The sequence below is a fragment of the Hemicordylus capensis genome, chromosome 14 (assembly GCF_027244095.1).
Source record: "Hemicordylus capensis ecotype Gifberg chromosome 14, rHemCap1.1.pri, whole genome shotgun sequence".
NCBI lineage: Eukaryota > Metazoa > Chordata > Lepidosauria > Squamata > Cordylidae > Hemicordylus > Hemicordylus capensis.
Window position 1 is genome coordinate 7,988,818 of NC_069670.1, and position 15,467 is coordinate 8,004,284.

Here is a 15,467-nt window from a genome sequence, read left to right on the forward strand (position 1 = left end):
CCATCAGCTCCTGAGCCTTGTAGTGAAGGACGCTGCTTCATACCGAGTCAGACCTAGCTCAGTACTGTCTACACTGACTGGCAGCAGCTCTCCAACGTTTCAGGCAGAGGAGGCTCCTTCCCAGGCCTCTCTGGAGATGCTGCCAGGCACGGAGTGAACCTGAGCAGGGGCTTTGCCAGGAGCGACAGTCCTTCCTCATTCCACAGACTGCTGCACGAACCAGTCTGGATCCGCAGAGGGCTCTGAGGGGACTCAAGGTACAGATGGCGGGGTGGGGCGGGGGGGGGGGGAGAAGGCCAAGCCAAAGAGGAGGAGGGAAGGATTTGAGGATGGCATGAGTTCGCGTGCCCAACAACCGCCTTCTCGGGGAAGCAGTCCTACCAACTGCCGCCGACCTGAAGGACCCTCCCCACAATCCTCCCCCATCCCCGAAGCCGACCCCTGATAAGTTGCCCCCTCCATGCCCCAGATCCTGCCCTTCTTTGCAGATCACAGAGAGCAAACCCCTCCAGAAAAACCGGCGGCTTCATTTTGACCCATCAGGGCAGCTCCTGGCCCCCGAGGCCCCACCCAGATGAGACGCATCTGGCACCCATGGGTGGCACTTCGGCATTTCTGGCCCACACAGTCCAGATGTGCAGGGGGGACGCCCCCATACAGCCCCCCCACTGCCAATTCATCAATCCACACCGCTTGGTGTGGTCTACAGAGCTGATTTCTTATGCTGGAGGCAGAGATGTTTCAGAGGAGAAGGGGGCCTCTTTAAGGTGTACGTTTTAATTCTCCATATGCAATCCCCTTCAGAACCCCCCAGGAATGAGCACATTCAGCTACAGTCCTTCTAACTCCTCCTCCCGCCCCCCCGCTCTCCCTCCCCAAACACGAAGCTTTCAGCCAGTTCCCTGGGGAATCCGCACACACACACAAAATCACACGACGGAGACCATTTCGGGTTGGGGGGGGGGAGTACAGGAAGCAAGACCCTCCTGGTGCTTAATTTCGTAGACGGATTCCAACTCAAGGCTCCGCGCAAGAAAACTCCCATTATACAAAGCACGTGCATTTCCATTCCTGATTAACAAACCTTCACAAACGAGGTGGCGAGGGAACCGTGCGCTGACGAAGCGCCGATGAAGACGAAAACCCCCGGTTACTCTGGCTGTTCTCTGCATTGAAGTTTCTGAAGGGTTTCCTGGCTGGGAAACCCTTCATAATGAAAAAGACACACACACACACACACACACACACAAGCTTTTCTCCTCCTTGGGTGTTTTCGGAAGGAAGCTTGGATGAACACCAGACAGACAGACAGACACACACAGAGGTTCCAGCTTACACACCCTTCATGATTCTACTAGAAAACCCATCTTATTACAAAATATTTACCTGGGGACTCGGAGCGACCTCGATCCCCGTCACCTCGGCATCATCGTCTTGCTGCCCAGCTCAGGGCCGGCCGGGGCACCGGTGGCGGTTACCCTCTGGGTGCCGCAAAGCCAGCCTGCTCCCCGCGAGCGACTGGAGGGAAGCCCCTCCGTCCAAACAGACCCTCCTCCCCGTGCCACTACAGCCTGCGAGCTCTGCTCCATCCTGGCGTTGCCATAGCGACGGCTTACCTCCAGCAGCAGTGGTCCAGGCTCCTGCTCGGGAGATGCTCTGGCCCAGCTCTGGCGTCAGCCGTGCAGAAGGGACCTGCGAGCGATTCCCAGCTCCAGATGTGGGGGGCGGGCAGAAGGACGGCCAGGCGTACGCTCCCCCCACACAGGGCTCATGGCGCGGCTGCTGAGGAGAGACACAGACAGGCAGAAGCATTAATTCTCCGCACCCGCCACCCTCCTGGACACAAAATCCGCCGACTGCCAGATGTTTCAAGCCAGGCGTTGGAGCATCCTCCTCCTCCTCCTCCTCCTCCTCCTCCTCAGGAAGCAGCTCCAACCTCCGACACACCCAGAACAATACAAATAATCAGACCCCAGCCTCTCCTTTTGATCTGGCTCTTCAAAGAGGATGGTGTCATAAGTAGGGAACATCCAGCATTTCCCCCTCCTCATTACACCTCGAAGCTAAATCCTGAGGAAATTGAGAAGGCGGCTTGGAATAAAAACCCAAGGCAGGTTCTTTGCAAAGGGTTTTTGTTAGTGGGGGGGGGGAGCACCCCAAGTTCAGCAAGTACAAACACACCATCATGCCACCAGCTGGCTACGGACCGGGTCCCAAGTCCCCTCCCGGGCAGCAGCATCTCCAAGATGGGGCAGAGAGAGATTCCTGCCTGCAACCTGGGAGAAGCCGCTGCTGCCAGTCTGTGAAGACAACCCTGAGCTAGATGGACCACTGGTCTGACTCAGTAGATGGCGGCTTCCTAAGCTCCTATGTCTCTGTGATAACCGGAGCAGAGGCTGCCCTGGGCAGGAGTAACCGCATCACGGACAATCAGGTGCTGCTGTGGGGTTTCAACTGTCTACAAAAACTTGCACAACCTATTAGGCCAGAGGCAACAGTGAGGCAAATGCACCACTGGGGGGGGGGTGGATGGGGGGGGCGACAGTGGTTCTACCAACCACGACCATAATCTCTCCTAAGAAACCGCCATTGGCCTCTGGCTTTCGCTTGGCGTCCTAATAATCCTGTATGGATGCACCTCTAGATATCGAGAGGCACCTCCATTGTGGAATGACGCTGCACAAAAACTAGACAAACATAGGAAGCTGCCATATGCTGAGCCAGACCCTTGGTCCATCTAGCTCAGTATTGCCTACCCAGACTGGCAGCAGCAGCTTCTCCAAGGTTGCAGGCAGGAGTCTCTCCCAGAGCAGCTCCATCCCCTGAGGGGAATATCTCACAGTGCTCACACTTCTAGTCTCCCATTCATAGGCAACCAGGGCAGACCCTGCTTAGCTAAGGGGACAAGTCATGCTTGCTACCACCAGTCCAGTTCTCCTCCCTTTTCCACAGCAAGAATCCATGGGGCGTCGGAGGAAAGATGAAACCGGAATCCGTCACCCCCAAATGCTCACTTTCTGCGTGCCGGGATTTTCTTGGGATGGGCAAGGGTTCCCAAACTTGGGCCCCCCAGTTGGTGCCGGACTACAATTCCCATCATCCCCTCTGGCCACCTTGGCTGGGGACGATGGGAGTTGTAGTCCAGCAACCCGAGGGCCCAGCTTGCGAGTCCCCTGGTATAAGGTGCTTCCGTCCCCCCCTTGCTTGTTTGCCAAGGAGCCTGTGCCCATTTGGAAGGCAGAGGAGACGCCAGGAAAGAGGGGAGGAGGCCACTCCCCTCGGGGCCCCCTCCAACGGCCAGGCTCCTCCTGACACTGCTGCTGCATCCAGCTCACGAGGTCATTTGCTCGCTTGGCTGATTAGTGGATCATATGACCCGCCCCTGGGATTATGGGGAGGTGGCCTCGCTCCGTGCGTGTTGGGCCAAAAGGCCAGGGAGCAGCAGCCTCCTCGTGGGCAGGGTTGCTTGAGGGAGGGAGGCACTGCAGAACCCGGCCTCTGCGTCCTTCCTCCCTCTGGGTGGCATCAGGGCCACGAGATGGCAAAGGGGTGTCGCTGCTGGCCCCCAAGATGTTCTTGGCTTTGGCTTTCCCGTCCGAGTCAAGGGTTGGCCGCCCTTAGAGAGAGCTAATTCCAGGAAGGAAGGAAGGAAGGCCACTCTGAAGAGGCAGCAGGGGGTAGGGGTCAGAGTGTTGGATTGGGACCGGGGACACCCAAGTTCAAATCCCCACTCAACGGGGATGTTCTGGGCCAGTCGCTTCTCTCTCAGCCTAGCCTACCCCACAGGGTTGTTGTGAGGATAAACATAACCATGTACACCACTCCGGGCTCCTCGGAGAAAGAACGGGATATGGGAACAATAAGGAGAGAGCCAGTCTTGGGGGGCTGCAAGAGGAGGTTTAAGACAGGGGTTCCCAGCCTGAGGGGTCCAGGGAGGGCAGGAGCTGGAGTCCAGCCCCATCTGGGCTGCTCAAGGCGTTCTCTTTGGCTGACACCAAAAGCATCCCGGATTTGCTGGCCTGGTTCTCCCAGAACTGGTCGACCTGTGCCTGGACTGTACCACTGCAGGTGGAAGTGGCCATGTCTGTGCCGTGCCGAAGGGACCCTTAAACACAGAACTCTAGCACAGCGCAGGAGATGGGGCGCTTGTCTAGAACCCCCCTCGCTGGCCTGCTCCTTCCCTACGTGCCGGGGATGGGGAGCGCCTCCCGCCTGCAGTGGTGCAGTCCAGGCACAGGTGGAGCGTCTCCCTGAGAAAGAGGCCAGAGTCTGCTGCTGTTCAATGGGGCACACCACGGAGTCCGTGTGCTTGGGAACATAGGAAGCTGCCCAATACCGAGTCAGACCCTTGGCCCATCCAGCTCAGCACTGTCTACACTGACTGGCAGCTTCTCTCTAAGGTCTAGGCACAGCCCTACCTGGAGATGCTGCCAGGGAACATGCAAGCCGAGGCTCTGCCACTGAGCTACGGCCCCATCCCATGAGGGGAATCTCTTGCAAAGCTCCCCCGTATCCCCCACCCGAATGCAAACCAAGGCAGACCCCCTGCTCAGTCAGCCAAGAGGCCCCTTTTCAAAGGGGTGATTCTCTTCGTGCAGCAGGGGGAGAGCCACTGGCCCTCTCCAGCCCCAGCACAGCATCCCTCCCGTGGCTCTGGCCGTGGCCTAGCTTAGGATTCCTTTTAGATTGTGAGCCCTTTGAGGACAGGGGACCAGCTTATTTATGGGTTATTTACTTTCTGTGTAAACTGTTTTGAGAACTCGGTTGAAGAGTGGTAGATCCCTATCCGTAGTAGGAGTAGACCCTGCTTTGCAAAGGGGACAATCCGTGGCTGCAATCTGCAAGACCCGCCCTCCCCCCTGCTTGAAGCTGGCTGGCCACCCAGGAGCATCAGACCCCCCCCCCCCGGTGTGACTTTCAGTCCCGCCACAAAGTCCACCCTGCCTGCACACGCCCAGCCGGACCAGGCCTGTGCTGTCTCTCCCCCCACACACCCCGCCCACCTGTGAATCGCTGGCCCCCCTTCTGGGCTCCCTCATCTGGCCAGCCCCAAGGCCCGTCCACAGAGGCGTGGACGGCCACGGCACTCCTGACACTTGAACGTGGGACTTGGCGCCACCAAAATGTGGCACCGGACATTCTGCCGGGATATATGTGTGTGTGTGTGTGTGTGTGTGTGTGTGTGTGTGTGTGTGTGTGATCTGTCACGGCTCATCGGCATGCGCCAATTACTTTGACAATTATCGCCTTCCTGGATTCACCCCTGCCAGACCCCTGACCCTGGCAAGCAGGTGCCTTGCCCGGAGAAGCAGGGCTGAATCTCAACGGCAGCCCGCCAGACGGAGCCCCAGAACCCGCCCTGAAGGCTGGGCCGGCAGCTCCGGAACAAGAGGAATGATCACTGGGAAAGGAAGGTGCCTTGGAGCATGTGCCGAGTGCAGTTCCCTCCCCAAGGAACTGCCACAGGGGAGCGAGGGCCAGAAGGGGCCAGGTCTCCTCTGCAAAAGGAGAGCGCCAGGTAGGTCAGAGGATGGAGCCTGGCCAGCCAAGGGGAGAACAGGTTGTGCCTGGTGGTGGGGAGGGGTGGGGTGGGGGGTCAAGGAATTGCAGCACATGAGGGGAGTGCAACATCCTGCCCCACACCCTTTCCAAGCCAGCCCGTGCAAGTTTTGGAAGTGCAGAGGGCTGGGAGGAGGAGGAGGGCCAGGGTCCAGCAGCCTGCTCTCCGCACGCTTCTTGCAACGTTCATAAGGGCCAGACCTATCCCGAAGAGCCGCCCGGAGGGTGGCCGTGGGGGGCATCTTGCCCTCCTGCTGCTAGTGCCCCAAAATCCACCCACCCACCCCAAGGCAAATGCCTCCCCTCACCTGGCGAAAGGGCCTCCCCTGGCTCTCGGGCTGAAGGAGGGGCCCAGTGAATGGTGAGCCGAAAAGGGCACCACCAACACCACCCACCCCTCTTGATTCTGCCCCCCCATCTAGAGATCCTCCTCTTCCTTGCCTGGAGACCTGGAGGAGGAGGAGGAGGAGGCTACCTCCTTCCTGACACTTTGGGTCAAACCAGCAAATCGTCAGAGAAGAAAACAAAACCCCTTTGGGGATGGTCCCGGTCAGGGCTACAAACGGCACTGTCATTTTCTTGGCTTCTGGGTTTTTTTGGCCGGGAACGGACCATGGAAAGGCGGGTCAATGACAGTGGGGGTGGGATTGTGGCAGCAGGGGAATGCCCTGGCTGCCGACCAGGGACACAGTGCCTGGGAGGCCTCCCACTGGCTGCTGGGGAGAGGAACCCAGCAAGCCACGGGTGGCCACAGAACAGCCGCACACCAAGAGAGCTGCTCCGCTCTTTGGGCCTCCATGGCCACTTCTCAGCCTTCCGGCCTGCCCAGGAGCTCTGCTTCTGAGCCGAAAGTTTAAATTTCAGTGCAAATGGGATGAACGTGGGCTCTGGAATATCTGCAGCTGGGATAATGCAAGGAACTCAGATGGGGGGGAAGAAGAGAGCTGGTCTTGTGGTCGTGAGCATGAATGCCCCCCCTTGCTGAGCAAGGTCTGCCCTGGTTTGCATTTGAAGGGGAGACTACATGTGTCAGCACTAGAAGATATCCACCCATATCTTGGGGGGTGGGGCTGCTCTGAGGAGAGCACCGGCCTGCTTGCAAGCAGAAGGACCAAGGGTCTGACTCAATACAAGGCAGCTTCCTAAGTTTGTTTATTTATTTATTATCATATATATATACACACCACCCAAAATATACATCTCTAGGCAGTGTACGGTCCAAATTACAATATAAAATAAAAACAATGAAAACAGTTTCACAGATAAACACAATTCACAGAGTGAAACAATTTTTAAAACTCACAGAACAGTTAAACAGTTTTAAATTAATTTTAATTAAAAAGTTCCTAAATACTTGCATTTTGGATTTACTTCGCTGTTGGAAAACACTGCACAAAAAGGATAACGTGAATGTCTCAAGTTGTCTCAGGCCAGGGATTCTCAAGCCTGGGTCCCCAAATGCTGTTGGACCAGCTCCCATAATCCTTAGCCACAATGGGGAAAGGATGATGGGAGTTGTAGTCCAAGATCATCTGGGGACTCGAGGCTGAGACCCCCTGTCTCATACCATTGGCCAACCCAAGACTTTCTAGCTGTTGTTCAACTTCCACTGCCATCGTCCTTCACCACAATGAACTGTGACAGGGGGTGATGGGAATTGTGCTCCAACTATATAGCTGGGGAGACTACCTCAATCGAGCTCAGTACTGACTGGCAGGCCAACCAGGTGGCTGGCCAGGATGAAGCCTAAACACAATCAGTGCTCAGAACACTCAGGATGTTTTTGACACGAAACAGAAAATGCAGAGGAGTAACTACAAATGCTTAAAATGCGCCAAGCTAAACACAAGGAGAAGATATGAAAGCAAAACAGAGAGACACCATGGAGCGCTCCACATGCCACACGCCACAACACTTTATCCATCAGGAAAGGAAAGCATCCAAAAAGGTATTCTGTATGTAGATAAACACCATCAGACATAGCAGATGCCAAACCCCTTTAAAACAGTAAGTTGAGTGTAAATCCAAGCCCTCTTTAAAACATACAAACAATTTAGCCTAACTATACAAGGAGAGCCCGTAAAAAGTTACATAACAACTTGCAGATGTTGCATGCAGAAAAACCCCAGTGTTCAAGAACTCTTGCTTGAATATTAGTGTCACTAAAGACAGAGCAAAAACACAACACTCCTTTTTAAAAAGCTCTTTACGGCTATCGCTGGTCAAACTTTGTGCGGGATACTCACTGTAGCGAAGAGTTCTCTGTAACCTCTTGTGACTGCCCAGGAACTTGGGCTGGTTTTGCAAATAGCTGTGACTGATCTTCTTAAATAGCTTCAAGGGCTCCCCTTCTTAAAGAAACATGTCCTTAAATTATGTTACAAAAAGACTGCAAAATCCCTCTTATCGTTGAAGCCCAAAGACGACATGAGACAACCGTCTCATCCCCTTCGGTAGCAACGCTCTTTGTACCTTCGTTTTAGAATATATCTGCGATGAATCAAGCCAGAATTCAACCCCCTGCAGCTTACAATGCCCAGACTCAGGAGTGAAGTAGTCCTAGAGAGAAACACAACTCTGTTCATGTGCAGAGTGCGTTTCTGTCAGCCTGAGTCACCACTGCTCGCGCCTGCTCATCTTGCATTTACAGGAGCTGAACTGAACATCAGCTCAGCACAGGATCGCCAACCAAGGAGGGTAAAGCAACCTGAACAGCTCTTGTGCTGTTCACGGAAACTTGAGCTACAGAAATCTGCAGGTCAGACTTTTAAGTGTGGAGATACCTGATGACCTGCTAACATCTGCACATCATGCCTTTACACAAGGTAAGATGACATCAGCTGGTGGAAAAGGTGGCAATTCTAACCCAAAACAACAAGCAGAAGGTTGCCGGTTCAAATCCCCTCTGGCACTATATCAGGCAGCAGCGACAGAGGAAGATGCTGAAAGGCATCATCTCACACTGCGCGGGAGGCAGCATTGGTCAACCCCTCCTGTATCCTACCAAAAGAAAACCACAGGGCTAGTCTGTAGTCGCCAGGAGTCAAAATCGACTCAACGGCACACTTTTCCTTTTACGGGCAAATGACTTGAATAGCAAGCCAGAGGTTGCCGGTTCGAATCCCCGCTGGTATGTTTCCCAGACTATATCAGGTAGCAGCAATATAGGAAGATGCTGAAAGGCATCATTTCATACTGCACGGGATGAGGCAATGGTCAGCCCCTCCTGTATTCTACCCAAGACAACCACAGGGCTCTGTGGTTGCCAGGAGTCGAAATCAACTCAACGGCACAACTTTACCGTTAAAGCCCCAGCAGGAACAGAAAAGCCAACCCTTTCCCTGGACCAAGGACTAGGAAGAGGTGGCTGCCCTCACTGCTTGACCCAGCACACACACACACCCCACTGGCAGCCCCCCACCCCCCACTCGCTCCTCTCCAGGCAGCCGGCCAGGAGAGTAACTCCCCATCCCGCCCGAATTCCCCAGAGCCGACCCGTTTCCCACAGTCCTCCGAGGCTTAACATACCTTGAGTTCACGCGCTAAGGAGTTTGGTCTGAGAGTCACGCCGTCCCATGAAAGGACTCCTTTGCACCCAGAAAATCCGTGCGCTTTTCTAAAGCAACAGGCTGCTCCGAAATCCTGTCACGAAGCCCGAGCAAAGCCATGCCCTCTTTCCTCCAAGGGCACTCTTATGACTTCCATGCAGCAGCATTATATAATCATGGAATGGAGCAGGAAATGGTCCGGCTTCTTTGCAAGGGAACGAAGAAGGCTTTGCTAAACATCAGGTGTCTCTCAGCTCTTGCAAAGAGATCCTGGAGAGTGTGTGTTTGTGTGTGCACGCGTATAAAGCCAAGGCTCTCCTACCCAAGGCAGGCTCTGCACCTCATGGAGTATAAATGCCAAATACGACTACTATAATATTTATAGGCCACTCGTCAACCAAAGTCCTCAAAGCGGTTTACATAGAAATAGAAAAATAATACATCAAGAAGATGGCTCCCTGTCCCCAAAGGGCTCACAACATAAAAAGAAACATAAGGCAGATCCCAGCAACAGCCACTGGAGGGATGCTGTGCTGGGGACGGAGAGGGCCAGTTGCTCTCCCCCTGCTAAATATAAAGAGAATCATCACCACTCTGGAAGGTGCCTCTTTCAAAGGCGTCTCTAGAGCTAGACGCGCCCGATGCCTCATTCCAGCCCCTACAGACATTACTCCAGGGAGGGGGGCGGGACCACCCCATTTGTTGCACTAAAGCAATCCTTGAAAATACCAACCGTCCAGTTGTCTCCCACAGACTTCTCAGATGCAACTGTCCACCTTGAGGACTAGTAACGTGCTTCAGCACCCTCCCCCCCCCCAATGAAACACAAGGCTGTTGGATTCAGCAACCCAGTCCCCGTCTCACACACCCTCTGGGGAGTCAACCTCTCCAGCTGTGGAGGGACTACAGCTCCCATCACCCCCTGCGCTGCTTATAGCAGCAGAGAGTAATGGGAGTCCAGTCCAAGCACCTCTGGAGAGCCCTGACCCACACATGCCAGGCTCACTCCTGGCCCCTGGAATGCCCCCCATCACAGTCAGAGCCCTGCAAAACCCACCCCCCATTCCGAGGTGGCACCTGGTGGGCAGGCTGCCCTCCCCTGCCCTGCAGACAACCCGGGACCGTAGCAGCCGACCCCCTAGTAAGGGGTCACTCCATCCAGCTCAGTACTGTCTACACGGGTGGGGGGCACAAGTCAAAGGCCCTGGTGGGCCAGCACCAACCACGACTTAGTAGGCAGGGGCCGAAACCCAATTTCAGCACATGAATGATTGCATTAAAGTTAAGTATTATTTATTATCATTATTTATTAAATATTGATGGAAGCAATTCTTAGTTACCCATTAAGAATATTAATGAAGGCAAGCATTTGTTACCCACAGCACATGGAGGGCAGAGGAAGCTCCTAGCAACCTCTCCTCTCCCTGGCCCCCCATATGCACTTTCAGCACCATCAAGGGCCAGTCTTGAAAGGGGGCTGACCCCCACCAGGTCCATGGGGCAAGCCGGCGTTTTGCACCGCACCTCAAGCACCACAATACTTTGGGCCAGCAAAAAAGGCCCTGCAGGCTGGATCCAGCCCCCCCCCCCTTGTGCAGGCCTGGTCCTCACTGACTGCCTTTGGGAGCCCTTGAACACACCCCTCCTCTGGAATGGAGGAGATGCACCCCCCCATCGGCCAGGTTTACCCCCAAGTCCCTGCCACTTTCCGGGGAGTACTCCACACAGCATTCGGGTTTTTCGCTGCACATTAAGAGTGCAGCCCAATTTATACACGCCACAGTAAAACCTGCTGTGTGTCGTCAGAGTCCCAGGCAGGAGTCTCTCTCTCTCCCCCGCCCCGCCGTGGGACTTGAGGCACAGCAGCAGACTTTCCTGCAGCTTTACCGGGAGGCTCTACTGCAAACTGCAAGCTGCCCCCAGACTGAGCCCCATGCAAACGGGGGGGTTTTGTTTTACCCTGGCTAGAAAACGGGCTACACTCTTCAGGGGCAGTAGAAAACCCGCGTGCGCGCCTGTGCGTGTGAAGTGCAGCCCGGCGAGTCAGCTGGCCGACAGGTGAAGGCACCCGCTCCCTTCCGGAGGAGAGGCGAGAGTCCCGGGCCTTCTGATTAGCCGAGCGGGCGAAGCTTCGGGGGGTGGCGGGGCTGGGAGGGACTCTCTGCCGGCCAAGCAGAGGCTCGACCCCGCCTGCCTGCCTGGGCTCTGTCCGGCTAGCCCCCGCGCGGAGGAGGCGACCTCTGAGCAGCGCCCCGCCGGAAGCGGCTGTGGGCGGAGTCGGCCCCCGGCCCAGCTGGTGGTCGTCGGCCACTGACCGCTCTCTGGACGGGCAGGCAGGGCGTCCTCCTCAAGCCGCAGGCGCCTTTCCCGGCCCGACCTGGAGGAGGGGCTGCGCTGCTGCCGGGGAGGAGGCCGCGGGCCAAGGCGCAGCAGCAGCAGCCGTCAGCCATCTCCTCTCCGGCGCCTCGCTCAGGCCAGCCGCGGGAAGCTGCAGCGCCTCGAGACCACCAAGCGCCTCTCGCGCGCCCCGACAGCTCAGCTGAGGCGGCGGCGGCGGCGGCGGCAGCAGCGGGGGCCACCGGCGGGGCGCCACTCACGTGTCAGCGGCGGCGAACTTGAGCAGGAGCAGCGGCCGGGCGGGCGGTGGAGCGCCCCTTCGAGGAGCACCACGACGACGAGGGAGGGAGGCGCCCGCCCCACGTGACCCGCCCCCCTCCGAGGCTGCCCGCCAAAAAGCCAGCAGCAAGGCGGCCCCCCACCTGGAGTTGGGGGGGGGGGCGCGCGCGCATGGACAGAGCCGCGCTGCCGGCGGGGGCTGGCCGCCCTGGAGCGCGCCCGCTGTGGTTGCAGCTGCGCTTCAACATCAGCACCGGACCGGAGGAGCTCCGCACCCTTTTCTGCAGAGGACGCCTCAGGCGCTCCTGCTGCCCCGCGCCGCGCCGTCCCGTCCAAGGTGGCCGCAGAAGGAAGCGGCTCGCGGCGGCGGCGCCTTGCCGGTCCCTCGCGGGCGGGCGAGCTCTGCGCTCCGTCCGTCGGGCGGCTGGTGTTGGCTGCCAGCCTCCTCCGCCGCGCGCAGCAGTCCTGCTCCCAGGCGGGCGACTCGTCTGCAGCCCCGCCCAGGGCTGGCCACACGGAGCCTCCCTCCTGCCAGCGGCGCTTGGACTACCGCGCCCATCATCCCCGGCTGCTGCGAGGCATTGCAGGCCCGGGGATGATCATGGGAGTTGTAGTCTCAGACAGGGGTGTAGCTAGAATGGAGCAAAAGGGTCCCCCCTCCCTCTTTTCTTCATTCTCTCTCTCTCACTCGGGGGTCCGCCGGAGAGGAGGATGAACAGAGCCCCGCTCCGGGAGGGAGAAACTCCGGGTGGCCAGCCCGAGGCAGCGGGCAAGAGGCCACCCGGTATGGAGGCTGGTCTGGTGGGCAGGATGGGAGCTGCAGAGCCGCCGGCGTGCCGCTCCGCCTCTGACTCGTCCTGTCTCTTCCTTTGAAGAGGAAGCTGGATTTATGTGTGTATTTCTTGTTAAATTTATTATACCGCCTTTCATTAAAATGATCCCAAGGCGGTTTACAGCAAAATTTAAAAACAAGATTATAAAAATGACACAGTTAAAATATTAAGCTAAAATATAAGGCAAAATCTGATTGAAAAATTTCAAACACAAGTATAAAAACAATACAAAGAGCAGCAGCAGAGACAACCCTATGAAAGCCTGGGTAAAAAGCCGGGATTTAACATGCTTTCTAAAAGCTGTGATGGAGACCGAGGAGCGAATGGCCACCTGGAGAGAAGGCCCTGTCCCACGCGCACGAGAGCCGAGCCTCCCTCATTGATAGACTTTCGTAGTAGTTAGAGCATAGCCCAATTTATGTCCGGGGTAAAAAGACTTTGTGTGTCTGTTGTTTGGGGCAAATTCAAACTCGCTGTCAAGCCGGCTGTCTGGAAATTATTATTATTTCAATTGCTATACCGCCCTTCCAAAAATGGCTCAGGGCGGTTTACACAGAGAAATAAGAAATAAATAAGATGGAACCCTGTCCCCAAAGGGCTCACAACCCAAAAAGAAACATAAGATAGACGCCAGCAACAGTCACTGGAGGTATTGTGCTGGGGGTGGAGAGGGCCAGTTACTCTCCCCCTGCTAAATGCTCCCTTTCTGGCAGAAGGCAACCTTGGAGAAGGCTCTAGTGACATCTAGTGGCCACAACTTACAAATGCACAGGGGCCCACCCCAGGCCAAATGTTCACAACTCCAAGCCAGAGGCTTACATAGGGAGCTGCCACTTACGGAGTCAGACCCTTGGTCCATCTAGCTCAGTACTGTCTGCTCTGACTGGCAGCAGCTTCTCCAGGGCCTCGGGCAGGGCCTTCCTTGGCCCATCCTACTTGCAGGTGCCAGGGCTTGAACCAGGGACCCTCTCCAACGCACACGGCATCCTTCCAGAAGCTGTTGCTTGGGGATTTCTTTAAGACTGGGAACCATCTTTAATGCATTTCTATGTAAGTCACTTTGAGATCCTTCCTTGAAGGGCTGTATATACACACGCGTAGTACTAAGAGTAGTGGCAGCCCAGCAATGAAATTGCTACCCGGATTGAAAGAACGGCCATGGCTTGGATCAGCTTCCGAGATGCTGCTCAGAGCACTGTGGCCCGCTGAAGTTCAGCCCAGAGGAGCAGAGGGGTTTGGGGGAGGGTGGGAGATTGTGTGTGTGTGTGTCCCCTACGGGGATGGAGCCACTCTGGGAAGAGTATCTCGGTCCCAAGTCCCCTCCCTGGCAGCATCTCCCAGATAGGGCTGAGAGAGATTCCTGCCTGCAGCCTTGGAGAAGCCGCTGCCAGTCTGTGAAGACAATCCTGAGCTAGATGGACCAAGAGTCTGACTCAGTAGATGGCAGCTTCCTAAGGGTTGGTTGACTGCTACCCTGACCACCTTTCCTCGGCCCCAGGCAGCTTCCGGTGAACCACAGAGCTTTGCAGCTGTAGCAGACCTAACTGGGGGCCAGTTTGCAGATTTTTATAGACCATCCCACTCTGCTTTCCAGATTGATTTTATAGCATCTTTTGCAAACCGGCAATGCTTTTAATTTGGCTCGGAGGCTTATGGCGTTTTAATGAACCCGTGAAGGTCCTCCCCCAGGCCTGCATTCTGAAGCCCTTTTCAGCAGGAGAAGCCGGGGAGTTTCTGCAGCTGCTCCTCCACTGAGAATCAGCCATCCCCAACGGCAAAGCTGCCTTTTGCAAAGGGAGATGCTTCCCCGCTTTGGCCCATGGCTGTCTGCTCTCCAGAGGATTTCCCAGCCTTCCTTGCTGGGGAGCAGCAGCAGGGGTCCTCAGAAGCTGGACGACAAGCTCCATCACCCCCAGGCCCAGTGGCTTTCCGGCAAGCAACTCTTCCCCTCCCCACCACCACCACACGCTCTTCACCTGCAAATAAATAAGGGCCCACCAGCTCGAAGACCATGCTACGGGTCATTTCTTCCCCTGCCCACTGTGTGTTCCTGCAGTGAGTGGATGGGCATCTTCACTTACACCTTCCATACGACCCCAAGCTCATTTTATTTTTAAATAAATATATTTAACTGGAGTTGTGGGGGGCTGGATTTGGGGTCTCCAAGTCGCAATTCTGGTGCTCCAGCACTGAGCGGATTACTCTGGGGCAGGCCAGACATGAAATGCAGGCGGCGTTTTCAAAAGCGCAGCAGCCAGGCTGGCCGGCCCAACACTGCCCTGGACAGAAAGGCCACCTCGGGGAGCTCCGTTCCCCAAAAGACCCCCCCCCCCGGTGCCCACTGGAGTCTTCCAATCCCCCCTTGGGTCCTGCTGGTTCATCACACTGAAATTGACAAGGTCCCCAAGCCTCTGCTCCCGTGGCCCCATTTATCTCCCCCCCTGCCACAAAGGGGTCTGATCCCTCCAGCCCCACAGGTGTGCTCGTGAATACACAGCCAGAGAGGACCCCACAGTGTCAGGAGCAGCAAAACCAGAAAGAAACACAATGGACAAGTTTGGTCACTTCCTTAACTGTATTGGTTTAAGAACATACAGAAACGTTGCGCTATTGCCACATGTTTAAAAAAAATAAGGGGGGGGGAGATAGGCGCAGGGGGCCCTTGCATCCGGAATGGGCAGCACAAAAGCAGTGGCTCCCCCCTGAGGAGTGGCTGTGCAGCAGGCCTGGCCAGGTAGAGGTCGGAGGGGGCTCTGAGGAGGGGGCAGGTGTCAGGAAACACCCCCACACACACACCCCCCAGCTCTGCCAGCAACTTGCAGAGAGAGAAGCAGAATACAGGGAGGGGGCGAGGATGGTAGCAGAGCACTGAGTTCTATTTCACGCTGCCCCCCTCCCCAATTAAGGCAAG

The 15,467-nt window shown here is 56.2% G+C and overlaps 1 protein-coding gene across 6 annotated transcripts in view; it reads right to left on the reverse strand.

Annotated features, from left to right (window-relative positions):
• Positions 1–12,185, reverse strand: part of SEMA4A (semaphorin 4A) — a 56,849-nt gene extending 44,664 nt beyond the window's left edge. The window contains exons 1-2 of one of the 6 annotated variants that reach the window (XM_053278462.1): positions 11,999–12,185; positions 1,617–1,782 (exon numbers count right to left, since the gene is read on the reverse strand). The gene's annotated coding sequence lies outside the window, so the exon portion shown is untranslated. Of the gene's footprint in view, positions 1–1,386; positions 1,525–1,616; positions 1,783–7,805; positions 7,906–11,066; positions 11,083–11,704; positions 11,826–11,998 lie in introns of those variants that run through there. The other 5 variants (XM_053278463.1, XM_053278464.1, XM_053278465.1 and 2 more) reach the window with 5 other exon arrangements.
• Positions 12,186–15,467: the final 3,282 nt, after the last annotated feature.